This window comes from Neophocaena asiaeorientalis, unplaced genomic scaffold (assembly GCF_003031525.2).
Source record: "Neophocaena asiaeorientalis asiaeorientalis breed wild unplaced genomic scaffold, Neophocaena_asiaeorientalis_V1.1 scaffold450, whole genome shotgun sequence".
In the NCBI taxonomy this organism is placed as follows: Eukaryota; Metazoa; Chordata; class Mammalia; order Artiodactyla; family Phocoenidae; genus Neophocaena; species Neophocaena asiaeorientalis.
Genome location: NW_020175674.1, coordinates 3,899,125 through 3,909,094, shown reverse-complemented (window position 1 = coordinate 3,909,094; position 9,970 = coordinate 3,899,125). Strand labels below are relative to the sequence as shown.

General features: G+C 38.3%; 1 long non-coding RNA gene across 2 annotated transcripts; it reads left to right on the top strand.

Annotated features, from left to right (window-relative positions):
* The first annotated feature begins 1,701 nt into the window (after positions 1–1,701).
* LOC112390812 (uncharacterized) lies at positions 1,702–7,009 on the top strand. 2 transcript variants are annotated; one of them, XR_003001340.1, is made up of 3 exons: positions 1,702–1,791; positions 2,033–2,095; positions 6,389–7,009. It is a non-coding gene; the product is annotated as an uncharacterized LOC112390812 (long non-coding RNA). The 2 variants fall into 2 exon arrangements; XR_003001339.1 differs by having other exon boundaries at positions 6,374–7,009.
* Positions 7,010–9,970: the final 2,961 nt, after the last annotated feature.

Here is a 9,970-nt window from a genome sequence, read left to right as displayed (position 1 = left end):
ATCCCAGAGTTTCACTCAAGGTAGATGCCCTGGACTCTAATTGTCTAACCCCCATTGTCTCCCCAGGTGCCAAGAAACGAGGGCAACTAATCATTATTCAATATCTATTAATGTTTACTAGATGTATTTTAAAAAGTCCATCTCAGACTTCAGTGCCAGGCTGCCTGAATCCAAATTCTGGTTTTCCAGAATCTTGCGCTATCTTAATTCCTCAGAAGTTAAATTGGAATAATAATAGTAGCAACCTCAAAAGATGGTCAAGAGCATCATAAAATAAATAAATACTTATACAGTACTGAGAACATGGGCTAGTGTGTAGCAAATAACAAGTAAGCATCAGTAGATTGAAAATGTAAACATATTGTTTCCCGAGAAACATTGCTTTATGTGGTACCTCACTGTGGTTTTACAGCACTAGAGTGTTTATAGTAGTACTTATCCTAGTAGCTCCAAAATGGAAAGCACTCAAATGGCCTTAACGTTAGAATGGAAAAACAAACTGTGGTACATTCACCTAATATCATGCCATTTGGCAATGAAAGCAAAAGACCTACCCCTACTTGCCGTGGTATGGATGAACCTCACAAATGTTATATCAAGTGAAAAAAGTCAGACACACAAAAGAATACACACCGTATGACTGCATTTCTATAAAATGTAACAAGTGGCAAAACTAATATGGGCTGTTAGAAGTCAGGATAACTGTTACCCTCCTCTACAGAAGGCTTCTGGGGGTGCTGGCAATGTTCTGAATCTTTGTCTGGGCTCTACTTACCCAGCTGTGTTCGTTGTGTGAAAATCCATCAAGTGCTTTTTGTATGAGTATTGCACTTAAATAAAAAGTCCCCCAAATGATGTGATAGTCAAATAAAAGTAGAACCTATTGTACTAATGGGTTAGTAAATGATCAGTGATTAATCTATCAACTAGGAAAGCAGTTAGAACGATGATCTGTGAAATTTTTGGAGTAGGCAGATGGAGACCTGTTGGTGGTGAGAGCCAACCAAAGAAAGATTTGCAAGGATTTTGTCTGCTGAATTATAACAAAATCTACAGTTGACCCAATAGGTGAGTTTTCTTTCACTCCTTTGTGGCCATCTCAAATCTGTATCACTTTTATTTCCTTCGGATATTTTAATTTTACTTAACACGAGTTCAAGTGATTTAATGGCACAGAAGAAGGAGTCATCCCATCACAGTTTCCTTCTAGGTCATCCCGTTATCCCCGCGAAGCACCGTCACACACACACCCCACCACCACCAGGGCTCACAGCTAAATCTCCCTGCTCTCCTGAAACTGTCTCCCCTAACTTGTGCTTGCTCTTAAAAGCAAGCGATCCCAGTGTCCAACCCATAGTCATTCTATATTCTTAAAATAACTATTGCCTTCAACGGGAAAAGAAATACAGCTAAGGAGTTAGTATTTATGATCGCAAAGGAGCTAGATAACTTTTGTGTGACAGCCTTGTTTATCTTACAAGGTGCGAGTTAATCAGTAATCTCTTTCCTTTCTAAAAATACCATTGATATCAGTGCAAATAACACAGATACCTAGAAATTACTGAATGAGTTGGTGAGTTATACTGGTCATCGCACAACTTATTAATGTGTCTGTGAAGGAGGGACTTCGGGGATTCCCGAGGGTTGTGTGATTAAATACAGGAGTGTCAAGGAGAGTGTGCAGGTTTGCATGAAGTTTGATTTCTGGGAGGAATTGGTAATTCTGAAGAGGCTTAAATGGAAGAAGTTAGCTAGGTGATGAACAGCTATGGAGATGGAAGATCCTGGAGTGTGAGCTACTTGTTTCTCTAGGGGCCAAATAGAAGAGTAATTACAATCTGGTTGGCTCTTGGTAATTACTTCTTGATTGAATAAATCAATAAGTAACTGAATGAATGGAAGAAATGGGGTCATCTAAAGCAAAGGCTTTCAATCCATTGCTGAAGATCTTACAGTCTAATCTATTGCGCGTGGATTTTAGATTAAGCCTTCTGAAATTAAAACTAAGAACCTTTTGTTTTCTGGATTCTAGATTTTCAATCAAGAGCGTGCCCAATATTTCACAAGACTCAGAAGATCCCTGTGAAGTGCAATGGTATGTCCTAGGTGATAGATGTGGCTATATCTAGGTAGAAATTCATATAAACAGCCTTTAAACCAGTTTAAAAGATTTGGTAAATTTTAATTGTGATGAGTACAAACTTTAAGTGTAACAAGAACAAAATAATTAATTATATTTTAAGGAATTTTCTTTCATGTGGTTAATACCTCATTGTAGACGTATTTCAGTACCTTCAGAAAATAGCATTTCCCCAAAGATTTAAAAGGCTGGTTAGAATACTGAGGAACTGTCAGTCCATTATCAGTTTGCCCCACCAGTAGAGAAGACAATTTTTTATTGTGTTATGTTATTATTATACTTTATGCATTTAAGCAATCCTTTCTTTTAACTAATGTCTGGTAGGTATTATAATTTCTATTTTACAGGTAAGAAAACTGAGATTCACTAAGTAACTTGTCCAGGTCACAATACGTACTTGGAGGAAGTAGGATTCAACCTAGGATCATCTGATTCCAAAATCTGCTTGATTTCTACTGTGAATCCTGTCGGTAGAGACAGCCAGATGAACGAACACACACACACACACACACGAACACACACACACACACACACACACACACACACACACAAATAGCAAATTTCTCCCCTTCTATCCTAATCCAAAATCTTGTCATGGCATCAAAAGCATACAGGTGCTATAATAATTATATAGGCAATCAAAAATGCAACAAAAGCGTATTCTGAATTGGACAGAACATGGTTTATTCTTCTAATCACTTAACTGAATGTAGTCACTCCATTGACTCAAGTTGTAATTGAAGCACAGTGGAAGGTGAGAAATTTTATGGTTAATGATTCTTTTCATTTACCTCTTTCCTTGTAAATGTCACTGGATGCTGTGACTCTCTTCACTCTGAGGGATTCCCTTGTCTCCGTGTCCTCGTTTCCCTGACACCGTGTTTCTTCCTGCGGTGACAGTGGGAGGTGCTGGAACTGCCCCCTTTTACACCGGTGTGTCTGCAGAATTTAATAGAACAACTTAATTCAGCTTTCTTTAAATGCTGTCTCTCCATTTCAAACTGCTACCAAGTATGTCACTACTAAATCAAAATTTCTAAGGAGAGAAATAAACCATCTGCTGCTTTTCCCTTCAGCATATTTCAACCATATGGTACTAGGAATTGGAGGGTAACAGTGCTAGTGATTTAGACTTCCCAAGCTCCCAACACCACCATTCTCCAGCCGATTAAAAAAGTCCTTACTACTGACCTGGAAAAATTGTCTATGCCAAATAATTAAGGAGCAGGGTTAGGAAAGAAAATGTAACTGGAAGGTACATTTTGGATGAAGTGGGCCTCAGCTGAGACTGTAGTTCACAGAACACACACTGAACTCCCATGAGGGTTCCGTTTGACTTGATTCTGTGTGGAACAGAGCTCCTGCACTGTCACTGATGCACTGACACCATAAAAACTAAGCCCTGGCTTTTCATCTGATTTACATTTGTTGCGTATTTCAGAAGTGACAGGAGTTACTCCGGGTAACGCTATATAAACATTTTCAAAGGTGGAAGCATGACCACAAATACCTTTGACATAAAACTAATTAGAATTTTAAGTCTTTTAAATGTTTATTAGAGCTTACAAATTAGAAAATTAGTCATGCAAAGATGCAATGTCCACTGGTCAAATACAGCTATTCATTTAAATAAAAAGAGATCATTGAGTGTCATTTAAGAAATTCTCCCCTTCCTCAAGCTCATAGCTTTTTTTTTTTACATTTTTTCTTCTTAAAGTTTTAATTTTCACTTTTAGGTATTTACTGAACTTGAAATTTATTTCTGTGTATAGTAGGGGTAGATACCTGATGTTTCCCACATAAGGAAAACCAACCGTCCCTGTACCATTTGTTGGATAATTCGTGGTTTCTGACTAATATGTAAGGACACTTGTATTACACAATACTTTTTGATGTATGTCTGGGTCTGTTTCCGATCTTTGTATTCTGTATGCTTTGTCAATTTGCCTATCCTTGGCCTAATACATCACTGTTTTAATTACAATAATATAGGAAGTTCTATCTCATAGGACAAGTCCCTGTTTAATGCTCATTTTCAGAATTGTCTAGACTATTCCTGGCCTTTTAATTTTCCAAGTAAATTTTAGGATAACTACGTCAAATTCCTTAAAAAGGTGTTACAGTTTTTATTGTAATCACATTGAATTTATAGATGAATTTTGGGGAAATTGAAGCTTCATATTTTTGAGTCTCCCCATCCATATTTGGTTGGGTAGAACCGTAACATCTACAGGTTTTGAAGCTATTTTGAATGGAATCTTGTTTTCTTTTATATTTTCTAAGTGGTTACTGTTAGAGTATTGAACCGCTATTGATTTTGTGCGCTGATATCACAACCAGTGAATTTTCTTGACTTGCCAATATTTTAAATAATTTGTATATTTCTATGGATTTTCCATGCAATTGGGTCATCTGTAAATAAAGATAGTCGCGTCTTTTTAATGCTTGTATCTTTTATTTTTTGCTTATCTTAGTGCGGTAGCTAGAATTTCCAATAAAATGTTAAATAAAATGGTAATGATAGTCATCTTTATCTTATTTTTGATTTAAAATAATGCGTTTAAGTCTTTACAATTAAAGATAATGCTTGCTTTAGGTTTTTCACAGATATTCTTCATTGACTAAGGAAATAACCTTCTTTTCCAAGTTTACTAAAAATTTTAAATTCTAAGCATAATTTTAAACAATTTATTATATTTTCAGCACCTACTTTGATGATTGTATCATTTTTCTCCTTCACTTGTTACTATGGTGTATAAATAATAGATTTTCTGATGTTGAACCATCTTGACACCTGAGATAAATTTTTCTTGTTCATGATATATTAATTTTTAATAGCTTACTTATACTTGCTTGCATTTTATTTTGTGTTTTAGCACCTATGTTTATATGTGAGATTGGTCTATACTTTTCATGTATATTCCTTGGTGGTGTTGACTGTTGCTTTGTTGTTATTGTTCCTGTGGTTTTCTGTAACAGTTTATATAAAACAATAATTTTTTCCTGGGAGTCAAGGTTACCTTGAAAGCCAGCTGGGCCTTGGATCATTTGTGGAATTTAACAAATAATCTAACTATTAATAATCCAATTTCTGTAAGGTTCATTGCTTTATTGTGGTTTTCCATTTTATCTTGAGTTTTAGTGATTTACATTTTTCTAAATATTGTTCATTTCATCAAAATTATAAATTTTTTTTATTGCCAAAAATTGTCCTAGTACACTCTATGACGTTCTAGAATCTTTCAAGTATCTGTGGTTGGTCCTTTTTTAATTTAACACTGTTTGGCATATCATCTCTCTTTGTTTCTTGAATAGTCTTTCTGGAGGTTCAACCTGGTTTTCTTAATCCACGCCATTATTTCTTAGCTTTACATTTATTAATTGTCCCCTTATTTTTATTATTTCCTTTCTTCTACTTTCTTTAGTTAAAAAAAAAATAAAGTAAACCATTCCTTTTTAGTTTTTTTGAGCTGAATACTTGATGCATATTTTATTTTATTTATTTTTATTTATTTATTTTTTGGCGGTATGCAGGCCTGTCGCTGTTGTGGCCTCTCCCTTTGCGGAGCGCAGGCTCCGGACGCGCAGGCTCAGCGGCCATGGCTCACGGGCCCAGCCGCTCCGCGGCATGTGGGATCCTCCCGGACCGGGGCATGAACCCGTGTGCCCTGCATCGGCAGGTGGACTCTCAACCACTGCGCCAGGGAAGCCCCCTACCACACATATTTTTATATGTAGCATGTAGAAAAATCACTCTAAATATTTTGTAATTTCCATCGTTGTTTCCTCTTTGGTTCAAAGATTATTTAGCAGTTTTTAGTTTCCACACACATAAATATTTTACTATATTTTTACTCATAGTTTCTAACTTAGTTTAATTATGATCTGAAACGTGTTGTATGTAATATAATTTCTTTACAGTTTATTGAAACTTACTTTGTGGACAATATCTTTTGTGTACAAATGTTTTTTTTTATTTTCTGGGCGCATATATATATATATATATATCTAATACATGTATAAAATATATTATATATTTTAACATGTATAAACATTTTTATACATGTTAAATCAATATTGTTAATATTGTTCTGATCTTTTATATATTTACTATTTTTTTTTTTGTCTGCTTGATCTTTCAGTTTCTAATAGAAGTGTGTTAAATTCTACCATGACTGTGTTTTTTTGAGTTTCTCTTTGTTATCCCTCTTAATCATCCCATTGTCTTTGAAGATTCTTCTCTATCAGTCAGGGCAAGGTCAGAGAATCAGAACCTCTGTGCGGAATGTTGAAGGAGGGATTCAGTGCAGAGATTTGACCGAATGGGACCATGGACTCTGATTAAACTGTCTGTGTCTCCTCTGGTCCTGGGCCTGAGGACAGCGGGACAAGAGCCAGGAAGGAAATGGCCATGAAGTGGGAAGAGCAAGAATAAATAGGAGCCTTGTGGGCACAAACTGGAACCTGTGTCTGTATCTCACTGCCTGCAAGCCTTGACCTTGTTGTGATGCAGCTGACCTGCAGAAGAAGCTGGTGCCCTTTGCCCCAGCTCTCCAACTGTGGACATTGGTGCAGAAGTCAGAGAGGCTCTGGACCCAGGAGCTGTCCCAGGCGCTGTAGCAGCTGAGCTGAGCGCAAAGGTGACTATTACAACTTCTGCCTTCCCAATTTCATGCAAATTTCTATTGACACCAACCCTCATCTGGAAACAAACGTGGAAAGGAATTCTGAGAAGCCGAGCTCCAGTTTAGCTGGGCTGACACAGTGCTAAGCCACCATGGGTTCCTTTTGGAACTACTGAGACAGGAGGGAAGGGGGTAGAGCACAACCTTTAAAAGAATGACACAGCCATTGAGGATATGGCGTAAACTGGTTAGAACCAACTAGGTCCAAGACAGCAGAAGATTTGACTTCCAGTGGACCTTGAGCCTCGTTATACACTCATTGTAATACATTAGCCACACGACACACCCACCAGCACCATGACGGTTCTGAAGCTGCCCATAATAGGCCAAAAAGTGGGCAGTGGCCCAGTTCCCCGGCAATCCCCACCTCTTCCCCAAAATAGTTGGGATAACCCTCCCACTCATTAGCTTATGAAATTACCCTGCACAGCCTGGGCCTCGTCTCACACCAACCACGTGCTATCTATGGAGTGTGTATCTCTCTGAATAAACCTGCTTTCACTTTGCTCATGGCTCACTCTTGAATTCCTTCCTGCGTGAAGCTACAGACCCTCACTTGGCGGCTCATCCCAGGGACTCACCTGAGACCTGGGACATGACCATCCTCTCTCACCCCATTTTTTTCCCTGCAACACTATTATTTAGTTTCTTTCTTTAGTCCTTTAAATGTTTTTAGCCTTTAACTATTTTGTCTAATGTCAATATTCTTATGCTGCTTTCCTTTGTTAAGGTTTTGTTTGATAGAAATTTCCCTTCCCTTTACATGTAACTTTCTGGTTTTGGTAGCCATGGAAACGTGTGGCTCAGGTCTCTGATCAGGAAGCATAATTGACCAAGTGCCCCAGCAGCTGCTCCGCTGGATCTACCACCATGTTCATAATGAGCCAGGTTTTCCACTGGCCACTCCCAGCAGAAGACTGAGCAGATCAGTGGAACTAGTGCAGGTGTACTTCTCAGACATGCAGAGCTCTTAAACCAGGTGACTGACTCAGGGACTCTCAATTAGTGTCACAAATTCCTGGAACTGCACTGCAGTCCAGACTCTCCTGCTGGGTCCTTCCTGCCTCCTGTCCTGCACAGGGTTCAGGCCTGCATCACAGTCAGAAGGCTCCCCACATTCCGCACCTTTCCCTTTTGTCTGAACAGGTGTTTATCCAATAGATTTCCTACACATTGAATCCTGTCTTCGTGTCTGCTTCTTAGAAAATTTGAGCTAATGCATAGTGTTTGGGTGTGCTTTTAAAGCCTGTTATTAAGAAGCATACAATTTTAATTTCTGTCCAAGTCTTTCTCTTAATAGATGAGTTTAATCTACTTAGATTTATTGTGATTTATTGGCTTGGCCAAAAGGTTCGTTAGGTTTTTTTCAGTAAGATGGCTCTAGTAGCACTTAGTTGTCTTTAACTTCATTCGAAACAATTTTGTTAGATTGTATGCGACAGCTGTCATATCAGCATGCATTTAATAAAAGACTTATCTGGCTTCCCTGGTGGCGCAGTGGTTAAGAATCCACCTGCCAATGCAGGGGACATGGGTTTGAGCCCTGGTCTGGGAAGATCCCACCTGCCACAGAGCAACTAAGCCTGTGCGTCACAACTACTGAGCCTGCCGCTCTGGAGCCCATGAGCCACAACTACTGAGTCCGTGTGCCGCAACTACTGAAGCCTGCACACCTAGAGCCTGTGCTCCGCAACAAGAGAAGCCACCGCAATGAGAAGCCCACGCATCGCAACAAAGAGTAGCCCCTGCTCACTGCAACTAGAGAAAGCCTGTGAGTAGCAATGAAGACCCAACACAGCCAAAAATAAAATAAATAAGCTTAAAAAAAAGACATCAAAATTGGTGAATTTTTGTGTACCCATTTTAATATTGAAGATGGAAGATTAAAAGCAACATTTTCAGCATATTATGCTTTATTATTTCAAGAAAGGTTAAAAATGCAACTGAAATACAAAAAACAATTTGGGCAGTGTATGGAGAAGGTGCTGTGACCAATCGAAAGTGTCAAAAGTGGTTTGCGAATTCTGTGTTGGAGATTTCTCACTGGAGGATGCTCCACGGTCGGGTAGACCAGTTGAAGTTGATAGCAATCAAATGGAGACGTTAATTGAGAACAATCAATGTTATACCAGGTAGGAGACAGCTGACATACTCAAAATATCCAAATCCAGCACTGAAAATCATCTGCTCCAGCTTGGTTATGTTCATCACTTTGATGTTTGGGTTCCACATAAGTTAAGCGAAAAAAAAACCTTCTTGACTATATTTCTGCATGAGATTCTCTACTTGAACATAATGAAAACGTTCCGTTTTTAAAACAAATTGTGACGGGCGATGAAAAGTGGATACTGTACAATAATGTGGAATGGAAGAGATCATAGAGCAAGTGAAATGAACCACCACAAACCACACCAAATGCTGGTCTTCAAACAAGGAAGGTGATGTTGTGTATATGGTGGGATGGGAAGGGAGTCTTCTATTATGAACCCATTCCGGAAAACCAAACGATTAATTCCCACAAGTACTGCTCCCAATTAGACCAACTGAAAGCAGCACTCGATGAAAAGCATCCAGAATTAGTCCGCAGAAAACGTATAATCTTCCATCAGGATAACACAAGACCACATGTTTGTTTGATGACCACACAAAAATTGTTGCAGCTTGGCTGGGAACAGTCTGATTCATCCGCCTTATTCACCAGACTTTGCACCTTCAGGTTTCCATTTATTTCAGTCTTTCCAGAATTCTCTTAATGGAAAAAAATTTCAATTCTCTGGAAGACTGTAAAAGGCACCTAGAACAGTTGTTTGTTCAAAAAGGTAAAAAGTTTTGGGAAGATGGAATCATGAAGCTGCCTGAAAAATGGCAGAAGGTAGTGGAACAAAAGGGTGAATACGTTGTTCAATAAAGTTCTTGGTGAAAATGAAAAATGTGTCTTTTATTTTTACTTAAAAACTGAAGGCACTTTTTGGCCAACCCAATATAATGTATTCGGTCTTACTATTGCATTGTTTTCTGTTCACCAGCCTTTTTCTTTACCTTGAACTTTCCCCTTTCATGGTTTCAATTGGACTGCTAAAGGCTATCAGTTAGAAAATTCTTGGGATACTGGAATAACCAAACCCAAACTTTTGTTGCTTCAAAT